This window comes from Ambystoma mexicanum, chromosome 1p (assembly GCF_040938575.1).
Source record: "Ambystoma mexicanum isolate Mex_15411 chromosome 1p, UKY_AmexF1_1, whole genome shotgun sequence".
NCBI lineage: Eukaryota > Metazoa > Chordata > Amphibia > Caudata > Ambystomatidae > Ambystoma > Ambystoma mexicanum.
The window spans coordinates 1,028,033,220-1,028,048,675 of NC_090921.1; the positions used below are offsets into that span (position 1 = coordinate 1,028,033,220).

General features: G+C 41.4%; 8 non-coding genes across 8 annotated transcripts; all 8 read right to left on the minus strand.

Moving 5' to 3' along the window:
• Positions 1-2,232: 2,232 nt before the first annotated feature.
• TRNAY-GUA (transfer RNA tyrosine (anticodon GUA)) lies at positions 2,233-2,318 on the minus strand. Its single transcript is given in 2 exon segments — positions 2,233-2,268; positions 2,282-2,318. It is a non-coding gene; the product is annotated as a tRNA-Tyr (tRNA).
• Positions 2,319-3,524: 1,206 nt separating this feature from the next.
• Positions 3,525-3,610, minus strand: TRNAY-GUA (transfer RNA tyrosine (anticodon GUA)). The gene is given in 2 exon segments: positions 3,525-3,560; positions 3,574-3,610. It is a non-coding gene; the product is annotated as a tRNA-Tyr (tRNA).
• Positions 3,611-6,082: 2,472 nt separating this feature from the next.
• On the minus strand, positions 6,083-6,168 carry TRNAY-GUA (transfer RNA tyrosine (anticodon GUA)). Its single transcript is given in 2 exon segments — positions 6,083-6,118; positions 6,132-6,168. It is a non-coding gene; the product is annotated as a tRNA-Tyr (tRNA).
• A 2,589-nt stretch (positions 6,169-8,757) lies between these two features.
• On the minus strand, positions 8,758-8,843 carry TRNAY-GUA (transfer RNA tyrosine (anticodon GUA)). The gene is given in 2 exon segments: positions 8,758-8,793; positions 8,807-8,843. It is a non-coding gene; the product is annotated as a tRNA-Tyr (tRNA).
• Positions 8,844-9,403: 560 nt separating this feature from the next.
• Positions 9,404-9,489, minus strand: TRNAY-GUA (transfer RNA tyrosine (anticodon GUA)). The gene is given in 2 exon segments: positions 9,404-9,439; positions 9,453-9,489. It is a non-coding gene; the product is annotated as a tRNA-Tyr (tRNA).
• Positions 9,490-11,300: 1,811 nt separating this feature from the next.
• Positions 11,301-11,386, minus strand: TRNAY-GUA (transfer RNA tyrosine (anticodon GUA)). Its single transcript is given in 2 exon segments — positions 11,301-11,336; positions 11,350-11,386. It is a non-coding gene; the product is annotated as a tRNA-Tyr (tRNA).
• Positions 11,387-11,946: 560 nt separating this feature from the next.
• On the minus strand, positions 11,947-12,032 carry TRNAY-GUA (transfer RNA tyrosine (anticodon GUA)). The gene is given in 2 exon segments: positions 11,947-11,982; positions 11,996-12,032. It is a non-coding gene; the product is annotated as a tRNA-Tyr (tRNA).
• Positions 12,033-14,645: 2,613 nt separating this feature from the next.
• Positions 14,646-14,731, minus strand: TRNAY-GUA (transfer RNA tyrosine (anticodon GUA)). Its single transcript is given in 2 exon segments — positions 14,646-14,681; positions 14,695-14,731. It is a non-coding gene; the product is annotated as a tRNA-Tyr (tRNA).
• Between the last annotated feature and the right edge of the window lie 725 nt (positions 14,732-15,456).

The window sequence follows — 15,456 nt, forward strand, 5'->3', positions numbered from 1 at the left end:
ATAGCAAGAGATGGGGATCCAAAACACCTCACATGAAACCAATGAAGATTCGTGTTGGACAGAAACATAACGTGGCCACAGCCTCAAAGCAACAGGCATCTATTTTCAGTGATGAAATATAATATAATTATAAATTGTCTGTTATTTTACTTTCCAAGTATTTTACTTTCCAAGTATTCAATAAAATTTGCATTTGGCAAAAGTCCTTCAATCCGGATTTCAACCAGCGACCTAAGGATGCCTGTTTTACCACTACAGTCCTCCGCTCTACCAACTGAGCTATCGAAGGCTTGGCAAATCAGTCTCTAGCAAGCTCAATACGAGCTTCCACTTCAACCGTCGACTTGTAAACATCTCTTGCAATTCGTGCAAAATACTACAAATCTACCAACTGAGCTATCAAAGGCTTGGCAAATCAACTCTAGCAAACTCAATACGAGCTTCCACTTCAACCGTCGACTTGTAAACATCTCTTGCAATTCGTGCAAAATACTACAAATTTGGCTTGTGAGGTTCCCAAATTGAGTAAAAGCACATCAGTTCCCAATTAAAAAAATGACCCCCTCCGCAGTCTCCCGCATGTTACTGACCACCATACTAAGGGGGAAAAGTTGAAAGGCGGCACCTCACAGGCCATCTCCTCAGAGTATTCAGCCGCGTTGGGCCTTGACAATATTTTAATATCTTGGATGGTGTATAGTGTTCTCTCATTTTCCTTGAGAAATCAAGATTGTCAAGGGGATTCTGCTGTTTTGTCAGTTCATAGCAAGAGATGGGGATCCAAAATACCTCACAGGAAACCAACGAAGATTGGTGTCGGACAGAAAAATAACGTGGCCACAGCCTCAAAGCAAAAGGCATCTATTTTCAGTGATGAAATATAATATAATTATAAATTGTCTGTTATTTTACTTTCCAAGTATTTTACTTTCCAAGTATTCAATAAAATGTGCATCTGGCAAATCGACCTAAGGATGCCTGTTTTACCACTAAAGTCCTCCGCTCTACCAACTGAGCTATCGAAGGCTTGGCAAATCGTTCTCTAGCAAACTCAATACGAGCTTCCACTTCAACCGTCGACTTGTAAACATCTCTTGCAATTCGTGCAAAATACTACAAATTTGGCTTGTGACGTTCCCGAATTGAGTAAAAGCACATCAGTTCCCAATTAAAAAAATGACCCCCTCCGCAGTCTCCCGCATGTTACTGACCACCATACTAAGGGGGAAAAGTTGAAAGGCGGCTCCTCACAGGCCATCTCCTCAGAGTATTCAGCCGTGTTGGGCCTTGACAATATTTTAATATCTTGGATGGTGTATACTGTTCTCTCATTTCCCTTGAGAAATCAAGATTGTCAAGGGGATTCTGCTGTTTTGCCAGTTCATAGCAAGAGATGGGGATCCGAATCACCTCACAGGAAACCAATGAAGATTGGTGTTGGACAGAAACATAACGTGGCCACAGCCTCAAAGCAAAAGGCATCTATTTTCAGTGATGAAATATAATATAATTATAAATTGTCTGTTATTTTATTTTCCAAGTATTTTACTTTCCAAGTATTCAATAAAATTTGCATTTGGCAAAAGTCCTTCGAGCCAGATTTGAACCAGCGACCTAAGGATGCCTGTTTTACCACTACAGTCCTCTGCTCTACCAGCTGAGCTTTCGAAGGCTTGGCAAATCATTCTCTAGCAAACTCAATACGAGCTTCCACTTCAACCGTCGACTTGTAAACATCTCTTGCAATTCGTGCAAAATACTACAAATTTGGCTTGTGAGGTTCCCGAATTGAGTAAAAGCACATCAGTTCCCAATTAAAAAAATGACCCCCTCCGCAGTCTCCCGCATGTTAGTGACCACCATACTAAGGGGGAAAAGTTGAAAGGCGGCGCCTCACAGGCCATCTCCTCAGAGTATTCAGCCGTGTTGGGCCTTGGCAATATTTTAATATCTTGGATGGTGTATACTGTTCTCTCATTTCCCTTGAGAAATCAAGATTGTCAAGGGGATTCTGCTGTTTTGCCAGTTCATAGCAAGAGATGGGGATCCGAATCACCTCACAGGAAACCAATGAAGATTGGTGTTGGACAGAAACATAACGTGGCCACAGCCTCAAAGCAAAAGGCATCTATTTTCAGTGATGAAATATAATATAATTATAAATTGTCTGTTATTTTATTTTCCAAGTATTTTACTTTCCAAGTATTCAATAAAATTTGCATTTGGCAAAAGTCCTTCGAGCTGGATTTGAACCAGCGACCTAAGGATGCCTGTTTTACCACTACAGTCCTCCGCTCTACCAACTGAGCTATCGAAGGCTTGGCGAATCATTCTCTAGCAAACTCAATACGAGCTTCCACTTCAACCGTCGACTTGTAAACATCTCTTGCAATTCGTGCAAAATACTACAAATTTGGCTTGTGAGGTTCCCGAATTGAGTAAAAGCACATCAGTTCCCAATTAAAAAAATGACCCCCTCCGCAGTCTCCCGCATGTTAATGACCACCATACTAAGGGGGAAAAGTTGAAAGGCGGCGCCTCACAGGCCATCTCCTCAGAGTATTCAGCCGTGTTGGGCCTTGACAATATTTTAATATCTTGGATGGTGTATAGTGTTCTCTCATTTCCCTTGAGAAATCAAGATTGTCAAGGGGATTCTGCTGTTTTGCCAGTTCATAGCAAGAGATGGGGATCCAAAACACCTGACAGGAAACCAATGAAGATTCGTGTTGGACAGAAAAATAACGTGGCCACAGCCTCAAAGCAAAAGGCATCTATTTTCAGTGATGAAATATAATATAATTATAAATTGTCTGTTATTTTATTTTCCAAGCATTTTACTTTCCAAGTATTCAATAAAATTTGCATTTGGCAAAAGTCCTTCAATCTGGATTTGAACCAGCGACCTAAGGATGCCTGTTTTACCACTACAGTCCTCTGCTCTACCAACTGAGCTATCGAAGGCTTGGCAAATCAGTCTCTAGCAAGCTCAATACGAGCTTCCACTTCAACCGTCGACATTCAAACATCTCTTGCAATTCGTGCAAAATACTACAAATTTGGCTTGTGAGGTTCCCGAATTGAGTAAAAGCACATCAGTTCCCAATTAAAAAAATGACCCCCTCCGCAGTCTCCCGCATGTTACTGACCACCATACTAAGGGGGAAAAGTTGAAAGGCGGCGCCTCACAGGCCATCTCCTCAGAGTATTCAGCCGTGTTGGGCCTTGACAATATTTTAATATCTTGGATGGTGTATAGTGTTCTCTCATTTCCCTTGAGAAATCAAGATTGTCAAGGGGATTCTGCTGTTTTGCCAGTTCATAGCAAGAGATGGGGATCCGAATCACCTCACAGGAAACCAATGAAGATTGGTGTTGGACAGAAACGTAACGTGGCCACAGCCTCAAAGCAAAAGGCATCTATTTTCAGTGATGAAATATAATATAATTATAAATTGTCTGTTATTTTATTTTCCAAGTATTTTACTTTCCAAGTATTCAATAAAATTTGCATTTGGCAAAAGTCCTTCGAGCCGGATTTGAACCAGCGACCTAAGGATGCCTGTTTTACCACTACAGTCCTCCGCTCTACCAACTGAGCTATCGAAGGCTTGGCAAATTGTTCTCTAGCAAACTCAATACGAGCTTCCACTTCAACCGTCGACTTGTAAACATCTCTTGCAATTCGTGCAAAATACTACAAATTTGACTTGTGAGGTTCCCGAATTGAGTAAAAGCACATCAGTTCCCAATTAAAAAAATGACCCCCTCCCCAGTCTCCCGCATGTTAATGACCACCATACTAAGGGGGAAAAGTTGAAAGGCGGCGCCTCACAGGCCATCTCCTCAGAGTATTCAGCCGTGTTGGGCCTTGACAATATTTTAATATCTTGGATGGTGTATAGTGTTCTCTCATTTCCCTTGAGAAATCAAGATTGTCAAGGGGATTCTGCTGTTTTGTCAGTTCATAGCAAGAGATGGGGATCCAAAACACCTGACAGGAAACCAATGAAGATTCGTGTTGGACAGAAAAATAACGTGGCCACAGCCTCAAAGCAAAAGGCATCTATTTTCAGTAATGAAATATAATATAATTATAAATTGTCTGTTATTTTACTTTCCAAGTATTTTACTTTCCAAGTATTCAATAAAATGTGCATTTGGCAAAAGTCCTTTGAGCCAGATTTGAACCAGCGACCTAAGGATGCCTGTTTTACCATTACAGTACTCCGCTCTACCAACTGAGCTATCGAAGGCTTGGCAAACCAACTCTAGCAAACTCAATACGAGCTTCCACTTCAACCGTCGACTTGTAAACATCTCTTGCAATTCGTGCAAAATACCAAAAATTTGGCTTGTGAGGTTCCCGAATTGAGTAAAAGCACATCAGTTCCCAATTAAAAAAATGACTCCCTCCGCAGTCTCCCGCATGTTACTGACCACCATACTAAGGGGGAAATGTTGAAAGGCGGCGCCTCACAGGCCATCTCCTCAGAGTATTCAGCCGTGTTGGGCCTTGCCAATATTTTAATATCTTGGATGGTGTATAGTGTTCTCTCATTTCCCTTGAGAAATCAAGATTGTCAAGGGGATTCTGCTGTTCTGCCAGTTCATAGCAAGAGATGGGGATCCAAAACACCTCACATGAAACCAATGAAGATTCGTGTTGGACAGAAACATAACGTGGCCACAGCCTCAAAGCAACAGGCATCTATTTTCAGTGATGAAATATAATATAATTATAAATTGTCTGTTATTTTACTTTCCAAGTATTTTACTTTCCAAGTATTCAATAAAATGTGCATTTGGCAAATCGACCTAAGGATGCCTGTTTTACCACTAAAGTCCTCCGCTCTACCAACTGAGCTATCGAAGGCTTGGCAAATCGTTCTCTAGCAAACTCAATACGAGCTTCCACTTCAACCGTCGACTTGTAAACATCTCTTGCAATTCGTGCAAAATACTACAAATTTGGCTTGTGACGTTCCCGAATTGAGTAAAAGCACATCAGTTCCCAATTAAAAAAATGACCCCCTCCGCAGTCTCCCGCATGTTACTGACCACCATACTAAGGGGGAAAAGTTGAAAGGCGGCTCCTCACAGGCCATCTCCTCAGAGTATTCAGCCGTGTTGGGCCTTGACAATATTTTAATATCTTGGATGGTGTATACTGTTCTCTCATTTCCCTTGAGAAATCAAGATTGTCAAGGGGATTCTGCTGTTTTGCCAGTTCATAGCAAGAGATGGGGATCCGAATCACCTCACAGGAAACCAATGAAGATTGGTGTTGGACAGAAACATAACGTGGCCACAGCCTCAAAGCAAAAGGCATCTATTTTCAGTGATGAAATATAATATAATTATAAATTGTCTGTTATTTTATTTTCCAAGTATTTTACTTTCCAAGTATTCAATAAAATTTGCATTTGGCAAAAGTCCTTCGAGTCGGATTTGAACCAGCGACCTAAGGATGCCTGTTTTACCACTACAGTCCTCTGCTCTACCAACTGAGCTATCGAAGGCTTGGCAAATCATTCTCTAGCAAACTCAATACGAGCTTCCACTTCAACCGTCGACTTGTAAACATCTCTTGCAATTCGTGCAAAATACTACAAATTTGGCTTGTGAGGTTCCCGAATTGAGTAAAAGCACATCAGTTCCCAATTAAAAAAATGACCCCCTCCGCAGTCTCCCGCATGTTAATGACCACCATACTAAGGGGGAAAAGTTGAAAGGCGGCGCCTCACAGGCCATCTCCTCAGAGTATTCAGCCGTGTTGGGCCTTGACAATATTTTAATATCTTGGATGGTGTATAGTGTTCTCTCATTTCCCTTGAGAAATCAAGATTGTCATGGGGATTCTGCTGTTTTGCCAGTTCATAGCAAGAGATGGGGATCCAAAACACCTGACAGGAAACCAATGAAGATTCGTGTTGGACAGAAAAATAACGTGGCCACAGCCTCAAAGCAAAAGGCATCTATTTTCAGTGATGAAATATAATATAATTATAAATTGTCTGTTATTTTACTTTCCAAGTATTTTACTTTCCAAGTATTCAATAAAATGTGCATTTGGCAAAAGTCCTTTGAGCCGGATTTGAACCAGCGACCTAAGGATGCCTGTTTTACCATTACAGTCCTCCGCTCTACCAACTGAGCTATCAAAGGCTTGGCAAATCATTCTCTAGCAAACTCAATACGAGCTTCCACTTCAACCGTCGACTTGTAAACATCTCTTGCAATTCGTGCAAAATACTACAAATTTGGCTTGTGAGGTTCCCGAATTGAGTAAAAGCACATCAGTTCCCAATTTAAAAAATGACCCCCTCCGCAGTCTCCCGCATGTTACTGACCACCATACTAAGGAGGAAAAGTTGAAAGGCGGCGCCTCACAGGCCATCTCCTCAGAGTATTCAGCCGTGTTGGGCCTTGACAATATTTTAATATCTTGGATGGTGTATAGTGTTCTCTCATTTCCCTTGAGAAATCAAGATTGTCAAGGGGATTCTGCTGTTCTGCCAGTTCATAGCAAGAGATGGGGATCCAAAACACCTCACATGAAACCAATGAAGATTCGTGTTGGACAGAAACATAACGTGGCCACAGCCTCAAAGCAACAGGCATCTATTTTCAGTGATGAAATATAATATAATTATAAATTGTCTGTTATTTTACTTTCCAAGTATTTTACTTTCCAAGTATTCAATAAAATTTGCATTTGGCAAAAGTCCTTCAATCCGGATTTCAACCAGCGACCTAAGGATGCCTGTTTTACCACTACAGTCCTCCGCTCTACCAACTGAGCTATCGAAGGCTTGGCAAATCAGTCTCTAGCAAGCTCAATACGAGCTTCCACTTCAACCGTCGACTTGTAAACATCTCTTGCAATTCGTGCAAAATACTACAAATCTACCAACTGAGCTATCAAAGGCTTGGCAAATCAACTCTAGCAAACTCAATACGAGCTTCCACTTCAACCGTCGACTTGTAAACATCTCTTGCAATTCGTGCAAAATACTACAAATTTGGCTTGTGAGGTTCCCGAATTGAGTAAAAGCACATCAGTTCCCAATTAAAAAAATGACCCCCTCCGCAGTCTCCCGCATGTTACTGACCACCATACTAAGGGGGAAAAGTTGAAAGGCGGCGCCTCACAGGCCATCTCCTCAGAGTATTCAGCCGTGTTGGGCCTTGACAATATTTTAATATCTTGGATGGTGTATAGTGTTCTCTCATTTCCCTTGAGAAATCAAGATTGTCAAGGGGATTCTGCTGTTCTGCCAGTTCATAGCAAGAGATGGGGATCCAAAACACCTCACATGAAACCAATGAAGATTCGTGTTGGACAGAAACATAACGTGGCCACAGCCTCAAAGCAACAGGCATCTATTTTCAGTGATGAAATATAATATAATTATAAATTGTCTGTTATTTTACTTTCCAAGTATTTTACTTTCCAAGTATTCAATAAAATTTGCATTTGGCAAAAGTCCTTCGAGCGGGATTTGAACCAGCAACCTAAGGATGCCTGTTGTACCACTACAGTCCTCCGCTCTACCAACTGAGCTATCGAAGGCTTGGCAAATCAATCTCTAGCAAACTCAATACGAGCTTCCACTTCAACCGTCGACCTGTAAACATCTCTTGCAATTCGTGCAAAATACTACAAATTTGGCTTGTGAGGTTCCCAAATTGAGTAAAAGCACATCAGTTCCCAATTAAAAAAATGACCCCCTCCGCAGTCTCCCGCATGTTACTGACCACCATACTAAGGGGAAAAAGTTGAAAGGCGGCACCTCACAGGCCATCTCCTCAGAGTATTCAGCCGCGTTGGGCCTTGACAATATTTTAATATCTTGGATGGTGTATAGTGTTCTCTCATTTTCCTTGAGAAATCAAGATTGTCAAGGGGATTCTGCTGTTTTGTCAGTTCATAGCAAGAGATGGGGATCCAAAATACCTCACAGGAAACCAACGAAGATTGGTGTCGGACAGAAAAATAACGTGGCCACAGCCTCAAAGCAAAAGGCATCTATTTTAAGTGATGAAATATAATATAATTATAAATTGTCTGTTATTTTACTTTCCAAGTATTTTACTTTCCAAGTATTCAATAAAATGTGCATTTGGCAAATCGACCTAAGGATGCCTGTTTTACCACTAAAGTCCTCCGCTCTACCAACTGAGCTATCGAAGGCTTGACAAATCGTTCTCTAGCAAACTCAATACGAGCTTCCACTTCAACCGTCGACTTGTAAACATCTCTTGCAATTCGTGCAAAATACTACAAATTTGGCTTGTGACGTTCCCGAATTGAGTAAAAGCACATCAGTTCCCAATTAAAAAAATGACCCCCTCCGCAGTCTCCCGCATGTTACTGACCACCATACTAAGGGGGAAAAGTTGAAAGGCGGCTCCTCACAGGCCATCTCCTCAGAGTATTCAGCCGTGTTGGGCCTTGACAATATTTTAATATCTTGGATGGTGTATACTGTTCTCTCATTTCCCTTGAGAAATCAAGATTGTCAAGGGGATTCTGCTGTTTTGCCAGTTCATAGCAAGAGATGGGGATCCGAATCACCTCACAGGAAACCAATGAAGATTGGTGTTGGACAGAAACATAACGTGGCCACAGCCTCAAAGCAAAAGGCATCTATTTTCAGTGATGAAATATAATATAATTATAAATTGTCTGTTATTTTATTTTCCAAGTATTTTACTTTCCAAGTATTCAATAAAATTTGCATTTGGCAAAAGTCCTTCGAGCCGGATTTGAACCAGCGACCTAAGGATGCCTGTTTTACCACTACAGTCCTCCGCTCTACCAACTGAGCTATCAAAGGCTTGGCAAATCATTCTCTAGCAAACTCAATACGAGCTTCCACTTCAACCGTCGACTTGTAAACATCTCTTGCAATTCGTGCAAAATACTACAAATTTGGCTTGTGAGGTTCCCGAATTGAGTAAAAGCACATCAGTTCCCAATTTAAAAAATGACCCCCTCCGCAGTCTCCCGCATGTTACTGACCACCATACTAAGGGGGAAAAGTTGAAAGGCGGCGCCTCACAGGCCATCTCCTCAGAGTATTCAGCCGTGTTGGGCCTTGACAATATTTTAATATCTTGGATGGTGTATACTGTTCTCTCATTTCCCTTGAGAAATCAAGATTGTCAAGGGGATTCTGCTGTTTTGCCAGTTCATAGCAAGAGATGGGGATCCGAATCACCTCACAGGAAACCAATGAAGATTGGTGTTGGACAGAAACATAACGTGGCCACAGCCTCAAAGCAAAAGGCATCTATTTTCAGTGATGAAATATAATATAATTATAAATTGTCTGTTATTTTATTTTCCAAGTATTTTACTTTCCAAGTATTCAATAAAATTTGCATTTGGCAAAAGTCCTTCGAGCCGGATTTGAACCAGCGACCTAAGGATGCCTGTTTTACCACTACAGTCCTCCGCTCTACCAACTGAGCTATCGAAGGCTTGGCAAATCATTCTCTAGCAAACTCAATACGAGCTTCCACTTCAACCGTCGACTTGTAAACATCTCTTGCAATTCGTGCAAAATACTACAAATTTGGCTTGTGAGGTTCCCGAATTGAGTAAAAGCACATCAGTTCCCAATTAAAAAAATGACCCCCTCCGCAGTCTCCCGCATGTTACTGACCACCATACTAAGGGGGAAAAGTTGAAAGGCGGCGCCTCACAGGCCATCTCCTCAGAGTATTCAGCCGTGTTGGGCCTTGACAATATTTTAATATCTTGGATGGTGTATAGTGTTCTCTCATTTCCCTTGAGAAATCAAGATTGTCAAGGGGATTCTGCTGTTCTGCCAGTTCATAGCAAGAGATGGGGATCCAAAACACCTCACATGAAACCAATGAAGATTCGTGTTGGACAGAAACATAACGTGGCCACAGCCTCAAAGCAACAGGCATCTATTTTCAGTGATGAAATATAATATAATTATAAATTGTCTGTTATTTTACTTTCCAAGTATTCAATAAAATTTGCATTTGGCAAAAGTCCTTCGAGCGGGATTTGAACCAGCAACCTAAGGATGCCTGTTGTACCACTACAGTCCTCCGCTCTACCAACTGAGCTATCGAAGGCTTGGCAAATCAATCTCTAGCAAACTCAATACGAGCTTCCACTTCAACCGTCGACCTGTAAACATCTCTTGCAATTCGTGCAAAATACTACAAATTTGGCTTGTGAGGTTCCCAAATTGAGTAAAAGCACATCAGTTCCCAATTAAAAAAATGACCCCCTCCGCAGTCTCCCGCATGTTACTGACCACCATACTAAGGGGAAAAAGTTGAAAGGCGGCACCTCACAGGCCATCTCCTCAGAGTATTCAGCCGCGTTGGGCCTTGACAATATTTTAATATCTTGGATGGTGTATAGTGTTCTCTCATTTTCCTTGAGAAATCAAGATTGTCAAGGGGATTCTGCTGTTTTGTCAGTTCATAGCAAGAGATGGGGATCCAAAATACCTCACAGGAAACCAACGAAGATTGGTGTCGGACAGAAAAATAACGTGGCCACAGCCTCAAAGCAAAAGGCATCTATTTTAAGTGATGAAATATAATATAATTATAAATTGTCTGTTATTTTACTTTCCAAGTATTTTACTTTCCAAGTATTCAATAAAATGTGCATTTGGCAAATCGACCTAAGGATGCCTGTTTTACCACTAAAGTCCTCCGCTCTACCAACTGAGCTATCGAAGGCTTGACAAATCGTTCTCTAGCAAACTCAATACGAGCTTCCACTTCAACCGTCGACTTGTAAACATCTCTTGCAATTCGTGCAAAATACTACAAATTTGGCTTGTGAGGTTCCCGAATTGAGTAAAAGCACATCAGTTCCCAATTAAAAAAATGACCCCCTCCGCAGTCTCCCGCATGTTACTGACCACCATACTAAGGGGGAAAAGTTGAAAGGCGGCGCCTCACAGGCCATCTCCTCAGAGTATTCAGCCGTGTTGGGCCTTGACAATATTTTAATATCTTGGATGGTGTATACTGTTCTCTCATTTCCCTTGAGAAATCAAGATTGTCAAGGGGATTCTGCTGTTTTGCCAGTTCATAGCAAGAGATGGGGATCCGAATCACCTCACAGGAAACCAATGAAGATTGGTGTTGGACAGAAACATAACGTGGCCACAGCCTCAAAGCAAAAGGCATCTATTTTCAGTGATGAAATATAATATAATTATAAATTGTCTGTTATTTTATTTTCCAAGTATTTTACTTTCCAAGTATTCAATAAAATTTGCATTTGGCAAAAGTCCTTCGAGCCGGATTTGAACCAGCGACCTAAGGATGCCTGTTTTACCACTACAGTCCTCCGCTCTACCAACTGAGCTATCGAAGGCTTGGCAAATCATTCTCTAGCAAACTCAATACGAGCTTCCACTTCAACCGTCGACTTGTAAACATCTCTTGCAATTCGTGCAAAATACTACAAATTTGGCTTGTGAGGTTCCCGAATTGAGTAAAAGCACATCAGTTCCCAATTAAAAAAATGACCCCCTCCGCAGTCTCCCGCATGTTAATGACCACCATACTAAGGGGGAAAAGTTGAAAGGCGGCGCCTCACAGGCCATCTCCTCAGAGTATTCAGCCGTGTTGGGCCTTGACAATATTTTAATATCTTGGATGGTGTATAGTGTTCTCTCATTTCCCTTGAGAAATCAAGATTGTCAAGGGGATTCTGCTGTTTTGCCAGTTCATAGCAAGAGATGGGGATCCAAAACACCTGACAGGAAACCAATGAAGATTCGTGTTGGACAGAAAAATAACGTGGCCACAGCCTCAAAGCAAAAGGCATCTATTTTCAGTGATGAAATATAATATAATTATAAATTGTCTGTTATTTTACTTTCCAAGTATTTTACTTTCCAAGTATTCAATAAAATGTGCATTTGGCAAAAGTCCTTTGAGCCGGATTTGAACCAGCGACCTAAGGATGCCTGTTTTACCATTACAGTCCTCCGCTCTACCAACTGAGCTATCAAAGGCTTGGCAAATCATTCTCTAGCAAACTCAATACGAGCTTCCACTTCAACCGTCGACTTGTAAACATCTCTTGCAATTCGTGCAAAATACTACAAATTTGGCTTGTGAGGTTCCCGAATTGAGTAAAAGCACATCAGTTCCCAATTTAAAAAATGACCCCCTCCGCAGTCTCCCGCATGTTACTGACCACCATACTAGGAGGAAAAGTTGAAAGGCGGCGCCTCACAGGCCATCTCCTCAGAGTATTCAGCCGTGTTGGGCCTTGACAATATTTTAATATCTTGGATGGTGTATAGTGTTCTCTCATTTCCCTTGAGAAATCAAGATTGTCAAGGGGATTCTGCTGTTCTGCCAGTTCATAGCAAGAGATGGGGATCCAAAACACCTCACATGAAACCAATGAAGATTCGTGTTGGACAGAAACATAACGTGGCCACAGCCTCAAAGCAACAGGCATCTATTTTCAGTGATGAAATATAATATAATTATAAATTGTCTGTTATTTTACTTTCCAAGTATTTTACTTTCCAAGTATTCAATAAAATTTGCATTTGGCAAAAGTCCTTCAATCCGGATTTCAACCAGCGACCTAAGGATGCCTGTTTTACCACTACAGTCCTCCGCTCTACCAACTGAGCTATCGAAGGCTTGGCAAATCAGTCTCTAGCAAGCTCAATACGAGCTTCCACTTCAACCGTCGACTTGTAAACATCTCTTGCAATTCGTGCAAAATACTACAAATCTACCAACTGAGCTATCAAAGGCTTGGCAAATCAACTCTAGCAAACTCAATACGAGCTTCCACTTCAACCGTCGACTTGTAAACATCTCTTGCAATTCGTGCAAAATACTACAAATTTGGCTTGTGAGGTTCCCGAATTGAGTAAAAGCACATCAGTTCCCAATTAAAAAATGACCCCCTCCGCAGTCTCCCGCATGTTACTGACCACCATACTAAGGGGGAAAAGTTGAAAGGCGGCGCCTCACAGGCCATCTCATCAGAGTATTCAGCCGTGTTGGGCCTTGACAATATTTTAATATCTTGGATGGTGTATAGTGTTCTCTCATTTCCCTTGAGAAATCAAGATTGTCAAGGGGATTCTGCTGTTCTGCCAGTTCATAGCAAGAGATGGGGATCCAAAACACCTCACATGAAACCAATGAAGATTCGTGTTGGACAGAAACATAACGTGGCCACAGCCTCAAAGCAACAGGCATCTATTTTCAGTGATGAAATATAATATAATTATAAATTGTCTGTTATTTTACTTTCCAAGTATTTTACTTTCCAAGTATTCAATAAAATTTGCATTTGGCAAAAGTCCTTCGAGCGGGATTTGAACCAGCAACCTAAGGATGCCTGTTGTACCACTACAGTCCTCCGCTCTACCAACTGAGCTATCGAAGGCTTGGCAAATCATTCTCTAGCAAACTCAATACGAGCTTCCACTTCAACCGTCGACTTGTAAACATCTCTTGCAATTCGTGCAAAATACTACAAATTTGGCTTGTGAGGTTCCCAAATTGAGTAAAAGCACTTCAGTTCCCAATTAAAAAAATGACCCCCTCCGCAGTCTCCCGCATGTTAGTGACCACCATACTAAGGGGGAAAAGTTGAAAGGCGGCACCTCACAGGCCATCTCCTCAGAGTATTCAGCCGCGTTGGGCCTTGACAATATTTTAATATCTTGGATGGTGTATAGTGTTCTCTCATTTTCCTTGAGAAATCAAGATTGTCAAGGGGATTCTGCTGTTTTGTCAGTTCATAGCAAGAGATGGGGATCCAAAATACCTCACAGGAAACCAACGAAGATTGGTGTCGGACAGAAAAATAACGTGGCCACAGCCTCAAAGCAAAAGGCATCTATTTTCAGTGATGAAATATAATATAATTATAAATTGTCTGTTATTTTACTTTCCAAGTATTTTACTTTCCAAGTATTCAATAAAATGTGCATTTGGCAAAAGTCATTCGAGCCGGATTTGAACCAGCGACCTAAGGATGCCTGGTTTACCACTACAGTCCTCCCCTCTACCAACTGAGCTATCGAAGGCTTGGCAAATCGTTTTCTAGCAAACTCAATACGAGCTTCCACTTCAACCGTCGACTTGTAAACATCTCTTGCAATTCGTGCAAAATACTACAAATTTGGCTTGTGAGGTTCCCGAATTGAGTAAAAGCACATCAGTTCCCAATTAAAAAAATGACCCCCTCCGCAGTCTCCCGCATGTTACTGACCACCATACTAAGGGGGAAAAGTTGAAAGGCGGCTCCTCACAGGCCATCTCCTCAGAGTATTCAGCCGTGTTGGGCCTTGACAATATTTTAATATCTTGGATGGTGTATACTGTTCTCTCATTTCCCTTGAGAAATCAAGATTGTCAAGGGGATTCTGCTGTTTTGCCAGTTCATAGCAAGAGATGGGGATCCGAATCACCTCACAGGAAACCAATGAAGATTGGTGTTGGACAGAAACATAACGTGACCACAGGCCTCAAAGCAAAAGGCATCTATTTTCAGTGATGAAATATAATATAATTATAAATTGTCTGTTATTTTATTTTCCAAGTATTTTACTTTCCAAGTATTCAATAAAATTTGCATTTGGCAAAAGTCCTTCGAGCCGGATTTGAACCAGCGACCTAAGGATGCCTGTTTTACCACTACAGTCCTCTGCTCTACCAACTGAGCTATCGAAGGCTTGGCACATCATTCTCTAGCAAACTCAATACGAGCTGCCACTTCAACCGTCGACTTGTAAACATCTCTTGCAATTCGTGCAAAATACTACAAATTTGGCTTGTAACGTTCCCGAATTGAGTAAAAGCACATCAGTTCCCAATTAAAAAAATGACCCCTTCCGCAGTCTCCCGCATGTTACTGACCACCATACTAAGGGGGAAAAGTTGAAAGGCGGCGCCTCACAGGCCATCTCCTCAGAGTATTCAGCCGTGTTGGGCCTTGACAATATTTTAATATCTTGGATGGTGTATAGTGTTCTCTCATTTCCCTTGAGAAATCAAGATTGTCAAGGGGATTCTGCTGTTTTGCCAGTTCATAGCAAGAGATGGGGATCCAAAATACCTCACAGGAAACCAATGAAGATTGGTGTTGAACAGAAATATAACGTGGCCACAGCCTCAAAGCAAAAGGCATCTATTTTCAGTGATGAAATATAATATAATTATAAATTGTCTGTTATTTTATTTTCCAAGTATTTTACTTTCCAAGTATTCAATAAAATTTGCATTTGGCAAAAGTCCTTCAATCCGGATTTCAACCAGCGACCTAAGGATGCCTGTTTTACCACTACAGTCCTCCGCTCTACCAACTGAGCTATCGAAGGCTTGGCAAATCAGTCTCTAGCAAGCTCAATACGAGCTTCCACTTCAACCGTCGACTTGTAAACATCTCTTGCAATTCGT